Source organism: Macaca nemestrina, chromosome X, assembly GCF_043159975.1.
Source record: "Macaca nemestrina isolate mMacNem1 chromosome X, mMacNem.hap1, whole genome shotgun sequence".
Taxonomy (NCBI): domain Eukaryota; kingdom Metazoa; phylum Chordata; class Mammalia; order Primates; family Cercopithecidae; genus Macaca; species Macaca nemestrina.
Window position 1 is genome coordinate 98,126,204 of NC_092145.1, and position 17,709 is coordinate 98,143,912.

The window sequence follows — 17,709 nt, forward strand, 5'->3', positions numbered from 1 at the left end:
AGGCTTCTTTAGTGGAAAGGTGTTACTCTGTGAGATGATTTCACGGAACACAAAGAAGTTTCTCAGAAAGCTTCTTTCTCTTTGTTATCGGAGGATATTTCCTTTGGCCCTATAGTCTTCAAAGGGATCCGAAGTATCTGTTCTCAGATTCCACAGAAATAAGGCTAGCAAAGAGATCCACGAAATGCAGATGTAACTCTGTGAGATGAATTAACAGAACACTAAGCAGTTTCTCAGAAAGCTTCTTTCCAGATTTCATATGAGGATATTTCCTTTTTTACCATAGCCCTCTATGGGCTTCCAAATATCACTTTGCCAATTCCACAAGAACTGTCTTAGCAAAAGGCTTCTTGAAGGGAAAGCTGTAACTCTGTGAGATGATTTCACAAAACACAAAGAAGTTTCTCAGAAAGCTTCTTTCTCTTTGTTATCGGAGGATATTTCCTTTGGCCCTACAGTCTTCAAAGGGATCCGAAATATCTGTTCTCAGATTCCACAGAAATAAGGCTAGCAAAGAGGTGCACGAAACACAGATGTAACTCTGTGAGATGAATTAACAGAACACTAAGCAGTTTCTCAGAAAGCTTCTTTCCAGATTTCATCTGAGGATATTTCCTTTTTCACCATAGCCCTCTATGGGCTTCCTAATATCACTTTGCCAATTCCACAAGAACTGTCTTAGCGAAAGGCTTCTTGAGGGGAAAACTGTAACTCTGTGAGATGATTTCACAGAACACAAAGAAGTTTCTCAGAAAGCTTCTTTCTCTTTGTTATCGGAGGATATTTCCTTTGACCCTATAGTCTTCAAAGGGATCCGAAATATCTGTTCTCAGATTCCACAGAAATAAGGCTAGCAAAGAGATCCACGAAATACAGATATAACTCTGTGAGTGGAAGTCACACATCACAGAGCAGTTTCTCAGAAAGCTTCTTTGCAGATTTCATCTGAGGATATTTCCTTTTTCACCATAGCCCTCTATGGGCTTCCAAATATCACTTTGCCAATTCCACAAGAACTGTCTTAGCGAAAGGCTTCTTGAGGGGAAAGCTGTAACTCTGTGAGATGATTTCACAGAACACAAAGAAGTTTCTCAGAAAGCTTCTTTCTCTTTGTTATCGGAGGATATTTCCTTCGGCCCTATAGTCTTCAAAGGGATCCGAAATATCTGTTCTCAGATTCCAAAGAAATAAGGCTAGCAAAGAGATCCACGAAATACAGATGTAACTCTGTGAGATGAATTAACAGAACACTAAGCAGTTTCTCAGAAAGCTTCTTTCCATATTTCATCTGAGGATATTTCCTTTTTCACCATAGCCCTCTATGGGCTTCCAAATATCACTTTGCCAATTCCACAAGAACTGTCTTAGCGAAAGGCTTCTTGAGGGGAAAACTGTAACTCTGTGAGTTGATTTCACAGAACACAAAGAAGTTTCTCAGAAAGCTTCTTTCTCTTTGTTATCGGAGGATATTTCCTTTGGCCCTATAGTCTTCAAAGGGATCCGAAATATCTGTTCTCAGATTCCACAGAAATAAGGCTAGCAAAGAGATCCACGAAATACAGATGTAACTCTGTGAGATGAATGAACAGAACACTAAGCAGTTTCTCAGAAAGCTTCTTTCCAGATTTCATCTGAGGATATTTCCTTTTTCACAATAGCCCTCTAAGGGCTTCCAAATATCACTTTGCCAATTGTACAAGAACTGTCTTAGCGAAAGGCTTCTTGAGGGGAAAGCTGTAACTCTGTGAGATGATTTCACAGAACACAAAGAAGTTTCTCAGAAAGCTTCTTTCTGTTTGTTATCGGAGGATATTTCCTTTGGCCCTATAGTCTTCAAAGGGATCCGAAATATCTGTTCTCAGATTCCACAGAAATAAGGCTAGCAAAGAGATCCACGAAATACAGATGTAACTCTGTGAGATGAATTAACAGAACACTTAGCAGTTTCTCAGAAAGCTTCTTTCCAGATTTCATCTGAGGATATTTCCTTTTTCACCATAGCCCTCTAAGGGCTTCCAAATATCACTTTGCCAATTCCACAAGAAATGTCTTAGCGAAAGGCTTCTTGACTGGAAAGCTGTAACTCTGTGAGATGATTTCACGGAACACAAAGAAGTATCTCAGAAAGCTTCTTTCTCTTTGTTATCGAAGGATATTTCCTTTGTCCCTATAGTCTTCAAAGGGATCCGAAATATCTGTTCTCAGATTCCACAGAAATAAGGCTAGCAAAGAGATCCACGAAATACAGATGTAACTCTGTGAGTGGAAGTCACACATCACAGAGCAGTTTCTCAGAAAGCTTATTTCCAGATTTCATCTGAGGATATTTCCTTTTTCACCATAGCCCTCTATGGGCTTCCAAATATCACTTTGCCAATTCCACAAGAACTGTCTTAGCGAAAGGCTTCTTGAGGGGAAAGGTGTAACTCTGTGAGATGATTTCACAGAACACAAAGAAGTTTCTCAGAAAGCTTCTTTCTCTTTGTTATCGGAGGATATTTCCTTTGGCCCTATAGTCTTCAAAGGGATCCGAAATATCTGTTCTCAGATTCCAAAGAAATAAGGCTAGCAAAGAGATCCACGAAATACAGATGTAACTCTGTGAGATGAATTAACAGAACACTAAGCAGTTTCTCAGAAAGCTTCTTTCCAGATTTCATCTGGGGATATTTCCTTTTTCACCATAGCCCTCTATGGGCTTCCAAATATCACTTTGCCAATTCCACAAGAACTGTCTTAGCGAAAGGCTTCTTTAGTGGAAAGGTGTAACTCTGTGAGATGATTTCACGGAACACAAAGAAGTTTCTCAGAAAGCTTCTTTCTCTTTGTTATCGGAGGATATTTCCTTTGGCCCTATAGTCTTCAAAGGGATCCGAAGTATCAGTTCTCAGATTCCACAGAAATAAGGCTAGCAACGAGATCCACGAAATACAGATGTAACTCTGTGAGATGAATTAACAGAACACTAAGCAGTTTCTCAGAAAGCTTCTTTCCAGATTTCATCTGAGGATATTTCCTTTTTCACCATAGCCCTCTATGGGCTTCCAAATATCACTTTGCCAATTCCACAAGAACTGTCTTAGCGAAAGGCTTCTTTAGTGGAAAGGTGTAACTCTGTGAGATGATTTCACGGAACACAAAGAAGTTTCTCAGAAAGCTTCTTTCTCTTTGTTATCGGAGGATATTTCCTTTGGCCCTATAGTCTTCAAAGGGATCCGAAGTATCTGTTCTCAGATTCCACAGAAATAAGGCTAGCAAAGAGATCCACGAAATACAGATGTAACTCTGTGAGATGAATTAACAGAACACTAAGCAGTTTCTCAGAAAGCTTCTTTCCAGATTTCATATGAGGATATTTCCTTTTTTACCATAGCCCTCTATGGGCTTCCAAATATCACTTTGCCAATTCCACAAGAACTGTCTTAGCGAAAGGCTTCTTGAAGGGAAAGCTGTAACTCTGTGACATGATTTCACAAAACACAAGAAGTTTCTCAGTAAGCTTCTTTCTCTTTGTTATCGGAGGATATTTCCTTTGGCCCTATAGTCTTCAAAGGGATCCGAAATATCTGTTCTCAGATTCCACAGAAATAAGGCTAGCAAAGAGATGCACGAAATACAGATGTAACTCTGTGAGATGAATTAACAGAACACTAAGCAGTTTCTCAGAAAGCTTCTTTCCAGATTTCATCTGAGGATATTTCCTTTTTCACCATAGCCCTCTATGGGCTTCCAAATATCACTTTGCCAATTCCACAAGACCTGTCTTAGCGAAAGGCTTCTTGAGGGGAAAGCTGTAACTCTGTGAGATGATTTCACAGAACACAAAGAAGTTTCTCAGAAAGCTTCTTTCTGTTTTTTATCGGAGGATATTTCCTTTGGCCCTATAGTCTTCAAACGGATCCGAAATATCTGTTCTCAGATTCCACAGAAATAAGGCTAGCAAATAGATCCACGAAATACAGATGTAACTCTGTGAGATGAATTAACAGAACACTAAGCAGTTTCTCAGAAAGCTTCTTTCCAGATTTCATCTGAGGATATTTCCTTTTTCACCATAGCCCTCTAAGGGCTTCCAAATATCACTTTGCCAATTCCACAAGAAATGTCTTAGCGAAAGGCTTCTTGACTGGAAAGCTGTAACTCTGTGAGATGATTTCACGGAACACAAAGAAGTATCTCAGAAAGCTTCTTTCTCTTTGTTATCGGAGGATATTTCCTTTGGCCCTATAGTCTTCAAAGGGATCCGAAATATCTGTTCTCAGATTCCACAGAAATAAGGCTAGCAAAGAGATCCACGAAATACAGATGTAACTCTGTGAGTGGAAGTCACACATCACAGAGCAGTTTCTCAGAAAGCTTCTTTCCAGATTTCATCTGAGGATATTTCCTTTTTCACCATAGCCCTCTATGGGCTTCCAAATATCACTTTGCCAATTCCACAAGAACTGTCTTAGTGAAAGGCTTCTTTAGTGGAAAGGTGTAACTCTGTGAGATGATTTCACGGAACACAAAGAAGTTTCTCAGAAAGCTTCTTTCTCTTTGTTATCGGAGGATATTTCCTTTGGCCCTATAGTCTTCAAAGGGATCCGAAGTATCTGTTCTCAGATTCCACAGAAATAAGGCTAGCAAAGAGATCCACGAAATACAGATGTAACTCTGTGAGATGAATTAACAGAACACTAAGCAGTTTCTCAGAAAGCTTCTTTCCAGATTTCATATGAGGATATTTCCTTTTTCACCATAGCCCTCTATGGGCTTCCAAATATCACTTTGCCAATTCCACAAGAACTGTCTTAGCAAAAGGCTTCTTGAAGGGAAAGCTGTAACTCTGTGAGATGATTTCACAAAACACAAAGAAGTTTCTCAGTAAGCTTCTTTCTCTTTGTTATCGGAGGATATTTCCTTTGGCCCTATAGTCTTCAAAGCGATCCGAAATATCTGTTCTCAGATTCCACAGAAATAAGGCTAGCAAAGAGGTGCACGAAATACAGATGTAACTCTGTGAGATGAATTAACAGAACACTAAGCAGTTTCTCAGAAAGCTTCTTTCCAGATTTCATCTGAGGATATTTCCTTTTTCACCATAGCCCTCTATGGGCTTCCAAATATCACTTTGCCAATTCCACAAGAACTGTCTTAGCGAAAGGCTTCTTGAGGGGAAAGCTGTAACTCTGTAAGTTGATTTCACAGAACACAAAGAAGTTTCTCAGAAAGCTTCTTTCTCTTTGTTATCGGAGGATATTTCCTTTGGCCCTATAGTCTTCAAAGGGATCCGAAATATCTGTTCTCAGATTCCACAGAAATAAGGCTAGCAAAGAGATCCACGAAATACAGATATAACTCTGTGAGTGGAAGTCACACATCACAGAGCAGTTTCTCAGAAAGCTTCTTTCCAGATTTCATCTGAGGATATTTCCTTTTTCACCATAGCCCTCTATGGGCTTCCAAATATCACTTTGCCAATTCCACAAGAACTGTCTTAGCGAAAGGCTTCTTGAGGGGAAAACTGTAATTCTGTGAGTTGATTTCACAGAACACAAAGAAGATTCTCAGAAAGCTTCTTTCTCTTTGTTATCGGAGGATATTTCCTTTGGCCCTATAGTCTTCAAAGGGATCCGAAATATCTGTTCTCAGATTCCACAGAAATAAGGCTAGCAAAGAGATCCACGAAATACAGATGTAACTCTGTGAGATGAATGAACAGAACACTAAGCAGTTTCTCAGAAAACTTCTTTCCAGATTTCATCTGAGGATATTTCCTTTTTCACCATAGCCCTCTAAGGGCTTCCAAATATCACTTTGCCAATTGTACAAGAACTGTCTTAGCGAAAGGCTTCTTGAGGGGAAAGCTGTAACTCTGTGAGATGATTTCACAGAACACAAAGAAGTTTCTCAGAAAGCTTCTTTCTGTTTGTTATCGGAGGATATTTCCTTTGGCCCTATAGTCTTCAAAGGGATCCGAAATATCTGTTCTCAGATTCCACAGAAATAAGGCTAGCAAAGAAATCCACGAAATACAGATGTAACTCTGTGAGATGAATTAACAGACCACTAAGCAGTTTCTCAGAAAGCTTCTTTCCAGATTTCATCTGAGGATATTTCCTTTTTCACCATAGCCCTCTATGGGCTTCCAAATATCACTTTGCCAATTCCACAAGAACTGTCTTAGCGAAAGGCTTCTTGAGGGGAAAGCTGTAACTCTGTGAGATGATTTCACAGAACACAAAGAAGTTTCTCAGAAAGCTTCTTTCTCTTTGTTATCGGAGGATATTTCCTTTGGCCCTATAGTCTTCAAAGGGATCCGAAATATCTGTTCTCAGATTCCACAGAAATAAGGCTAGCAAAGAGATGCACGAAATACAGATGTAACTCTGTGAGTCGAAGTCACACATCACAGAGCAGTTTCTCAGAAAGCTTCTTTCCAGATTTCATCTGAGGATATTTCCTTTTTCACCATAGCCCTCTATGGGCTTCCAAATATCACTTTGCCAATTCCACAAGAACTGTCTTAGCGAAAGGCTTCTTTAGTGGAAAGGTGTAACTCTGTGAGATGATTTCACGGAACACAAAGAAGTTTCTCAGAAAGCTTCTTTCTCTTTGTTATCGGAGGATATTTCCTTTGGCCCTATAGGCTTCAAAGGGATCCGAAGTATCAGTTCTCAGATTCCACAGAAATAAGGCTAGCAAAGAGATCCACGAAATACAGATGTAACTCTGTGAGATGAATTAACAGAAAACTAAGCAGTTTCTCAGAAAGCTTCTTTCCAGATTTCATCTGAGGATATTTCCTTTTTCACCATAGCCCTCTATGGGCTTCCAAATATCACTTTGCCAATTCCACAAGAACTGTCTTAGCGAAAGGCTTCTTTAGTGGAAAGGTGTAACTCTGTGAGATGATTTCACGGAACACAAAGAAGTTTCTCAGAAAGCTTCTTTCTCTTTGTTATCGGAGGATATTTCCTTTGGCCCTATAGTCTTCAAAGGGATCCGAAATATCTGTTCTCAGATTCCACAGAAATAAGGCTAGCAAAGAGATCCACGAAATAGAGATGTAACTCTGTGAGATGAATTAACAGAACACTAAGCAGTTTCTCAGAAAGCTTCTTTCCAGATTTCATATGAGGATATTTCCTTTTTTACCATAGCCCTCTATGGGCTTCCAAATATCACTTTGCCAATTCCACAAGAACTGTCTTAGCAAAAGGCTTCTTGAAGGGAAAGCTGTAACTCTGTGAGATGATTTCACAAAACACAAAGAAGTTTCTCAGTAAGCTTCTTTCTCTTTGTTATCGGAGGATATTTCCTTTGGCCCTATAGTCTTCAAAGGGATCCGAAATATCTGTTCTCAGATTCCACAGAAATAAGGCTAGCAAAGAGATCCACGAAATACAGATGTAACTCTGTGAGATGAATTAACAGAACACTAAGCAGTTTCTCAGAAAGCTTCTTTCCAGATTTCATCTGAGGATATTTCCTTTTTCACCATAGCCCTCTATGGGCTTCCAAATATCACTTTGCCAATTCCACAAGAACTGTCTTAGCGAAAGGCTTCTTAAGGGGAAAACTGTAACTCTGTGAGATGATTTCACAGAACACAAAGAAGTTTCTCAGAAAGCTTCTTTCTCTTTGTTATCGGAGGATATTTCCTTTGGCCCTATAGTCTTCAAAGGGATCCGAAATATCTGTTCTCAGATTCCACAGAAATAAGGCTAGCAAAGAGATCCACGAAATACAGATATAACTCTGTGAGTGGAAGTCACACATCACAGAGCAGTTTCTCAGAAAGCTTCTTTCCAGATTTCATCTGAGGATATTTCCTTTTTCACCATAGCCCTCTATGGGCTTCCAAATATCACTTTGCCAATTCCACAAGAACTGTCTTAGCGAAAGGCTTCTTGAGGGGAAAGCTGTAACTCTGTGAGATGATTTCACAGAACACAAAGAAGTTTCTCAGAAAGCTTCTTTCTCTTTGTTATCGGAGGATATTTCCTTTGGCCCTATAGTCTTCAAAGGGATCCGAAATATCTGTTCTCAGATTCCAAAGAAATAAGGCTAGCAAAGAGATCCACGAAATACAGATGTAACTCTGTGAGATGAATTAACAGAACACTAAGCAGTTTCTCAGAAAGCTTCTTTCCAGATTTCATCTGAGGATATTTCCTTTTTCACCATAGCCCTCTACGGGCTTCCAAATATCACTTTGCCAATTCCACAAGAACTGTCTTAGCGAAAGGCTTCTTGAGGGGAAAACTGTAACTCTGTGAGTTGATTTCACAGAACACAAAGAAGTTTCTCAGAAAGCTTCTTTCTCTTTGTTATCGGAGGATATTTCCTTTGGCCCTATAGTCTTCAAAGGGATCCGAAATATCTGTTCTCAGATTCCACAGAAATAAGGCTAGCAAAGAGATCCACGAAATACAGATGTAACTCTGTGAGATGAATGAACAGAACACTAAGCAGTTTCTCAGAAAGCTTCTTTCCAGATTTCATCTGAGGATATTTCCTTTTTCACCATAGCCCTCTAAGGGCTTCCAAATATCACTTTGCCAATTGTACAAGAACTGTCTTAGCGAAAGGCTTCTTGAGGGGAAAGCTGTAACTCTGTGAGATGATTTCACAGAACACAAAGAAGTTTCTCAGAAAGCTTCTTTCTGTTTGTTATCGGAGGATATTTCCTTTGGCCCTATAGTCTTCAAAGGGATCCGAAATATCTGTTCTCAGATTCCACAGAAATAAGGCTAGCAAAGGGATCCACGAAATACAGATGTAACTCTGTGAGATGAATTAACAGAACACTAAGCAGTTTCTCAGAAAGCTTCTTTCCAGATTTCATCTGAGGATATTTCCTTTTTCACCATAGCCCTCTAAGGGCTTCCAAATATCACTTTGCCAATTCCACAAGAAATGTCTTAGCGAAAGGCTTCTTGACTGGAAAGCTGTAACTCTGTGAGATGATTTCACGGAACACAAAGAAGTATCTCAGAAAGCTTCTTTATCTTTGTTATCGAAGGATATTTCCTTTGGCCCTATAGTCTTCAAAGGGATCCGAAATATCTGTTCTCAGATTCCACAGAAATAAGGCTAGCAAAGAGATCCACGAAATACAGATGTAACTCTGTGAGTGGAAGTCACACATCACAGAGCAGTTTCTCAGAAAGCTTATTTCCAGATTTCATCTGAGGATATTTCCTTTTTCACCATAGCCCTCTATGGGCTTCCAAATATCACTTTGCCAATTCCACAAGAACTGTCTTAGCGAAAGGCTTCTTGAGGGGAAAGCTGTAACTCTGTGAGATGATTTCACAGAACACAAAGAAGTTTCTCAGAAAGCTTCTTTCTCTTTGTTATCGGAGGATATTTCCTTTGGCCCTATAGTCTTCAAAGGGATCCGAAATATCTGTTCTCAGATTCCAAAGAAATAAGGCTAGCAAAGAGATCCACGAAATACAGATGTAACTCTGTGAGATGAATTAACAGAACACTAAGCAGTTTCTCAGAAAGCTTCTTTCCAGATTTCATCTGAGGATATTTCCTTTTTCACCATAGCCCTCTATGGGCTTCCAAATATCACTTTGCCAATTCCACAAGAACTGTCTTAGCGAAAGGCTTCTTTAGTGGAAAGGTGTAACTCTGTGAGATGATTTCACGGAACACAAAGAAGTTTCTCAGAAAGCTTCTTTCTCTTTGTTATCGGAGGATATTTCCTTTGGCCCTATAGTCTTCAAAGGGATCCGAAGTATCAGTTCTCAGATTCCACAGAAATAAGGCTAGCAAAGAGATCCACGAAATACAGATGTAACTCTGTGAGATGAATTAACAGAACACTAAGCAGTTTCTCAGAAAGCTTCTTTCCAGATTTCATCTGAGGATATTTCCTTTTTCACCATAGCCCTCTATGGGCTTCCAAATATCACTTTGCCAATTCCACAAGAACTGTCTTAGCGAAAGGCTTCTTTAGTGGAAAGGTGTAACTCTGTGAGATGATTTCACGGAACACAAAGAAGTTTCTCAGAAAGCTTCTTTCTCTTTGTCATCGGAGGATATTTCCTTTGGCCCTATAGTCTTCAAAGGGATCCGAAGTATCTGTTCTCAGATTCCACAGAAATAAGGCTAGCAAAGAGATCCACGAAATACAGATGTAACTCTGTGAGATGAATTAACAGACCACTAAGCAGTTTCTCAGAAAGCTTCTTTCCAGATTTCATATGAGGATATTTCCTTTTTTACCATAGCCCTCTATGGGCTTCCAAATATCACTTTGCCAATTCCACAAGAACTGTCTTAGCGAAAGGCTTCTTGAAGGGAAAGCTGTAACTCTGTGACATGATTTCACAAAACACAAAGAAGTTTCTCAGTAAGCTTCTTTCTCTTTGTTATCGGAGGATATTTCCTTTGGCCCTATAGTCTTCAAAGGGATCCGAAATATCTGTTCTCAGATTCCACAGAAATAAGGCTAGCAAAGAGATGCAGGAAATACAGATGTAACTCTGTGAGATGAATTAACAGAACACTAAGCAGTTTCTCAGAAAGCTTCTTTCCAGATTTCATCTGAGGATATTTCCTTTTTCACCATAACCCTCTATGGGCTTCCAAATATCACTTTGCCAATTCCACAAGAACTGTCTTAGCGAAAGGCTTCTTGAGGGGAAAGCTGTAACTCTGTGAGATGATTTCACAGAACACAAGGAAGTTTCTCAGAAAGCTTCTTTCTCTTTGTTATCGGAGGATATTTCCTTTGGCCCTATAGTCTTCAAAGGGATCCGAAATATCTGTTCTCAGATTCCACAGAAATAAGGCTAGCAAAGAGATCCACGAAATACAGATGTAACTCTGTGAGATGAATTAACAGAACACTAAGCAGTTTCTCAGAAAGCTTCTTTCCAGATTTCATCTGAGGATATTTCCTTTTTCACCATAGCCCTCTATTGGCTTCCAAATATCACTTTGCCAATTCCACAAGAACTGTCTTAGCGAAAGGCTTCTTGAGGGGAAAACTGTAACTCTGAGAGTTGATTTCACAGAACACAAAGAAGTTTCTCAGAAAGCTTCTTTCTCTTTGTTATCGGAGGATATTTCCTTTGGCCCTATAGTCTTCAAAGGGATCCGAAATATCTGTTCTCAGATTCCACAGAAATAAGGCTAGCAAAGAGATCCACGAAATACAGATGTAACTCTGTGAGATGAATGAACAGAACACTAAGCAGTTTCTCAGAAAGCTTCTTTCCAGATTTCATCTGAGGATATTTCCTTTTTCACCATAGCCCTCTAAGGGCTTCCAAATATCACTTTGCCAATTGTACAAGAACTGTCTTAGCGAAAGGCTTCTTGAGGGGAAAGCTGTAACTCTGTGAGATGATTTCACAAAACACAAAGAAGTTTCTCAGAAAGCTTCTTTCTGTTTGTTATCGGAGGATATTTCCTTTGGCCCTATAGTCTTCAAAGGGATCCGAAATATCTGTTCTCAGATTCCACAGAAATAAGGCTAGCAAAGGGATCCACGAAATACAGATGTAACTCTGTGAGATGAATTAACAGAACACTAAGCAGTTTCTCAGAAAGCTTCTTTCCAGATTTCATCTGAGGATATTTCCTTTTTCACCATAGCCCTCTAAGGGCTTCCAAATATCACTTTGCCAATTCCACAAGAAATGTCTTAGCGAAAGGCTTCTTGACTGGAAAGCTGTAACTCTGTGAGATGATTTCACGGAACACAAAGAAGTATCTCAGAAAGCTTCTTTCTCTTTGTTATCGAAGGATATTTCCTTTGGCCCTATAGTCTTCAAAGGGATCCGAAATATCTGTTCTCAGATTCCACAGAAATAAGGCTAGCAAAGAGATCCACGAAATACAGATGTAACTCTGTGAGTGGAAGTCACACATCACAGAGCAGTTTCTCAGAAAGCTTATTTCCAGATTTCATCTGAGGATATTTCCTTTTTCACCATAGCCCTCTATGGGCTTCCAAATATCACTTTGCCAATTCCACAAGAACTGTCTTAGCGAAAGGCTTCTTGAGGGGAAAGCTGTAACTCTGTGAGATGATTTCACAGAACACAAAGAAGTTTCTCAGAAAGCTTCTTTCTCTTTGTTATCGGAGGATATTTCCTTTGGCCCTATAGTCTTCAAAGGGATCCGAAATATCTGTTCTCAGATTCCAAAGAAATAAGGCTAGCAAAGAGATCCACGAAATACAGATGTAACTCTGTGAGATGAATTAACAGAACACTAAGCAGTTTCTCAGAAAGCTTCTTTCCAGATTTCATCTGAGGATATTTCCTTTTTCACCATAGCCCTCTATGGGCTTCCAAATATCACTTTGCCAATTCCACAAGAACTGTCTTAGCGAAAGGCTTCTTGAGGGGAAAGCTGTAACTCTGTGAGATGATTTCACAAAACACAAAGAAGTTTCTCAGAAAGCTTCTTTCTCTTTGTTATCGGAGGATATTTCCTTTGGCCCTGTAGTCTTCAAAGGGATCCGAAATATCTGTTCTCAGATTCCAAAGAAATAAGGCTAGCAAAGAGATCCACGAAATACAGATGTAACTCTGTGAGATGAATTAACAGAACACTAAGCAGTTTCTCAGAAAGCTTCTTTCCAGATTTCATCTGAGGATATTTCCTTTTTCACCATAGCCCTCTATGGGCTTCCAAATATCACTTTGCCAATTCCACAAGAACTGTCTTAGCGAAAGGCTTCTTTAGTGGAAAGGTGTAACTCTGTGAGAGGATTTCACGGAACACAAAGAAGTTTCTCAGAAAGCTTCTTTCTCTTTGTGATCGGAGGATATTTCCTTTGGCCCTATAGTCTTCAAAGGGATCCGAAGTATCAGTTCTCAGATTCCACAGAAATAAGGCTAGCAAAGAGATCCACGAAATACAGATGTAACTCTGTGAGATGAATTAACAGAACACTAAGCAGTTTCTCAGAAAGCTTCTTTCCAGATTTCATCTGAGGATATTTCCTTTTTCACCATAGCCCTCTATGGGCTTCCAAATATCACTTTGCCAATTCCACAAGAACTGTCTTAGCGAAAGGTTTCTTTAGTGGAAAGGTGTAACTCTGTGAGATGATTTCACGGAACACAAAGAAGTTTCTCAGAAAGCTTCTTTCTCTTTGTTATCGGAGGATATTTCCTTTGGCCCTATAGTCTTCAAAGGGATCCGAAGTATCTGTTCTCAGATTCCACAGAAATAAGGCTAGCAAAGAGATCCACGAAATACAGATGTAACTCTGTGAGATGAATTAACAGAACACTAAGCAGTTTCTCAGAAAGCTTCTTTCCAGATTTCATCTGAGGATATTTCCTTTTTCACCATAGCCCTCTAAGGGCTTCCAAATATCACTTTGCCAATTCCACAAGAAATGTCTTAGCGAAAGGCTTCTTGACTGGAAAGCTGTAACTCTGTGAGATGATTTCACGGAACACAAAGAAGTTTCTCAGTAAGCTTCTTTCTCTTTGTTATAGGAGGATATTTCCTTTGGCCCTATAGTCTTCAAAGGGATCCGAAATATCTGTTCTCAGATTCCACAGAAATAAGGCTAGCAAAGAGATCCACGAAATACAGATGTAACTCTGTGAGATGAATTAACAGAACACTAAGCAGTTTCTCAGAAAGCTTCTTTCCAGATTTCATCTGAGGATATTTCCTTTTTCACCATAGCCCTCTATGGGCTTCCAAATATCACTTTGCCAATTCCACAAGAACTGTCTTAGCGAAAGGCTTCTTTAGTGGAAAGGTGTAACTCTGTGAGATGATTTCACGGAACACAAAGAAGTTTCTCAGAAAGCTTCTTTCTCTTTGTTATCGGAGGATATTTCCTTTGGCCCTATAGTCTTCAAAGGGATCCGAAGTATCAGTTCTCAGATTCCACAGAAATAAGGCTAGCAAAGAGATCCACGAAATACAGATGTAACTCTGTGAGATGAATTAACAGAACACTAAGCAGTTTCTCAGAAAGCTTCTTTCCAGATTTCATCTGAGGATATTTCCTTTTTCACCATAGCCCTCTATGGGCTTCCAAATATCACTTTGACAATTCCACAAGAACTGTCTTAGCGAAAGGCTTCTTTAGTGGAAAGGTGTAACTCTGTGAGATGATTTCACGGAACACAAAGAAGTTTCTAAGAAAGCTTCTTTCTCTTTGTTATCGGAGGATATTTCCTTTGGCCCTATAGTCTTCAAAGGGATCCGAAATATCTGTTCTCAGATTCCACAGAAATAAGGCTAGCAAAGAGATCCACGAAATACAGATGTAACTCTGTGAGATGAATTAACAGAACACTAAGCAGTTTCTCAGAAAGCTTCTTTCCAGATTTCATCTGAGGATATTTCCTTTTTCACCATAGCCCTCTAAGGGCTTCGAAATATCACTTTGCCAATTCCACAAGAAATGTCTTAGCGAAAGGCTTCTTGACTGGAAAGCTGTAACTCTGTGAGATGATTTCACGGAACACAAAGAAGTTTCTAAGAAAGCTTCTTTCTCTTTGTTATCGGAGGATATTTCCTTTGGCCCTATAGTCTTCAAAGGGATCCGAAGTATCAGTTCTCAGATTCCACAGAAATAAGGCTAGCAAAGAGATCCACGAAATACAGATGTAACTCTGTGAGATGAATTAACAGAACACTAAGCAGTTTCTCAGAAAGCTTCTTTCCAGATTTCATCTGAGGATATTTCCTTTTTCACCATAGCCCTCTATGGGCTTCCAAATATCACTTTGCCAATTCCACAAGAACTGTCTTAGCGAAAGGCTTCTTTAGTGGAAAGGTGTAACTCTGTGAGATGATTTCACGGAACACAAAGAAGTTTCTCAGAAAGCTTCTTTCTCTTTGTTATCGGAGGATATTTCCTTTGGCCCTATAGTCTTCAAAGGGATCCGAAGTATCAGTTCTCAGATTCCACAGAAATAAGGCTAGCAAAGAGATCCACGAAATACAGATGTAACTCGGTGAGATGAATTAACAGAACACTAAGCAGTTTCTCAGAAAGCTTCTTTCCAGATTTCATCTGAGGATATTTCCTTTTTCACCATAGCCCTCTATGGGCTTCCAAATATCACTTTGCCAATTCCACAAGAACTGTCTTAGCGAAAGGCTTCTTTAGTGGAAAGGTGTAACTCTGTGAGATGATTTCACGGAACACAAAGAAGTTTCTCAGAAAGCTTCTTTCTCTTTGTTATCGGAGGATATTTCCTTTGGCCCTATAGTCTTCAAAGGGATCCGAAGTATCTGTTCTCAGATTCCACAGAAATAAGGCTGGCAAAGAGATCCACGAAATACAGATGTAACTCTGTGAGATGAATTAACAGAACACTAAGCAGTTTCTCAGAAAGCTTCTTTCCAGATTTCATATGAGGATATTTCCTTTTTCACCATAGCCCTCTAAGGGCTTCCAAATATCACTTTGCCAATTCCACAAGAACTGTCTTAGCAAAAGGCTTCTTTAGTGAAAAGCTGTAACTCTGTGAGATGATTTCACAAAACACAAAGAAGTTTCTCAGTAAGCTTCTTTCTCTTTGTTATCGGAGGATATTTCCTTTGGCCCTATAGTCTTCAAAGCGATCCGAAATATCTGTTCTCAGATTCCACAGAAATAAGGCTAGCAAAGAGGTGCACGAAATACAGATGTAACTCTGTGAGATGAATTAACAGAACACTAAGCAGTTTCTCAGAAAGCTTCTTTCCAGATTTCATCTGAGGATATTTCCTTTTTCACCATAGCCCTCTATGGGCTTCCAAATATCACTTTGCCAATTCCACAAGAACTGTCTTAGCGAAAGGCTTCTTGAGGGGAAAGCTGTAACTCTGTAAGTTGATTTCACAGAACACAAAGAAGTTTCTCAGAAAGCTTCTTTCTCTTTGTTATCGGAGGATATTTCCTTTGGCCCTATAGTCTTCAAAGGGATCCGAAATATCTGTTCTCAGATTCCACAGAAATAAGGCTAGCAAAGAGATCCACGAAATACAGATATAACTCTGTGAGTGGAAGTCAAACATCACAGAGCAGTTTCTCAGAAAGCTTCTTTCCAGATTTCATCTGAGGATAGTTCCTTTTTCACCATAGCCCTCTATGGGCTTCCAAATATCACTTTGCCAATTCCACAAGAACTGTCTTAGCGAAAGGCTTCTTGAGGGGAAAACTGTAACTCTGTTAGTTGATTTCACAGAACACAAAGAAGTTTCTCAGAAAGCTTCTTTCTCTTTGTTATCGGAGGATATTTCCTTTGGCCCTATAGTCTTCAAAGGGATCCGAAATATCTGTTCTCAGATTCCACAGAAATAAGGCAAGCAAAGAGATCCACGAAATACAGATGTAACTCTGTGAGATGAATTAACAGAACACTAAGCAGTTTCTCAGAAAGCTTCTTTCCAGATTTCATCTGTGGATATTTCCTTTTTCACCATAGCCCTCTAAGGGCTTCCAAATATCACTTTGCCAATTGTACAAGAACTGTCTTAGCGAAAGGCTTCTTGAGGGGAAAGCTGTAACTCTGTGAGATGATTTCACAGAACACAAAAAAGTTTCTCAGAAAGCTTCTTTCTGTTTGTTATCGGAGGATATTTCCTTTGGCCCTATAGTCTTCAAAGGGATCCGAAATATCTGTTCTCAGATTCCACAGAAATAAGGCTAGCAAAGAGATCCACGAAATACAGATGTAACTCTGTGAGATGAATTAACAGAACACTAAGCAGTTTCTCAGAAAGCTTCTTTCCAGATTTCATCTGAGGATATTTCCTTTTTCACCATAGCCCTCTATGGGCTTCCAAATATCACTTTGCCAATTCCACAAGAACTGTCTTAGCGAAAGGCTTCTTGAGGGGAAAGCTGTAACTCTGTGAGATGATTTCACAGAACACAAAGAAGTTTCTCAGAAAGCTTCTTTGTCTTTGTTATCGGAGGATATTTCCTTTGGCCCTATAGTCTTCAAAGGGATCCGAAATATCTGTTCTCAGATTCCACAGAAATAAGGCTAGCAAAGAGATCCACGAAATACAGATGTAACTCTGTGAGTCGAAGTCACACATCACAGAGCAGTTTCTCAGAAAGCTTCTTTCCAGATTTCATCTGAGGATATTTCCTTTTTCACCATAGCCCTCTATGGGCTTCCAAATATCACTTTGCCAATTCCACAAGAACTGTCTTAGCGAAAGGCTTCTTTAGTGGAAAGGTGTAACTCTGTGAGATGATTTCACGGAACACAAAGAAGTTTCTCAGAAAGCTTCTTTCTCTTTGTTATCGGAGGATATTTCCTTTGGCCCTATAGGCTTCAAAGGGATCCGAAGTATCAGTTCTCAGATTCCACAGAAATAAGGCTAGCAAAGAGATCCACGAAATACAGATGTAACTCTGTGAGATGAATTAACAGAAAACTAAGCAGTTTCTCATAAAGCTTCTTTCCAGATTTCATCTGAGGATATTTCCTTTTTCACCATAGCCCTCTATGGGCTTCCAAATATCACTTTGCCAATTCCAAAAGAACTGTCTTAGCGAAAGGCTTCTTTAGTGGAAAGGTGTAACTCTGTGAGATGATTTCACGGAACACAAAGAAGTTTCTCAGAAAGCTTCTTTCTCTTTGTTATCGGAGGATATTTCCTTTGGCCCTATAGTCTTCAAAGGGATCCGAAATATCTGTTCTCAGATTCCACAGAAATAAGGCTAGCAAAGAGATCCACGAAATACAGATGTAACTCTGTGAGATGAATTAACAG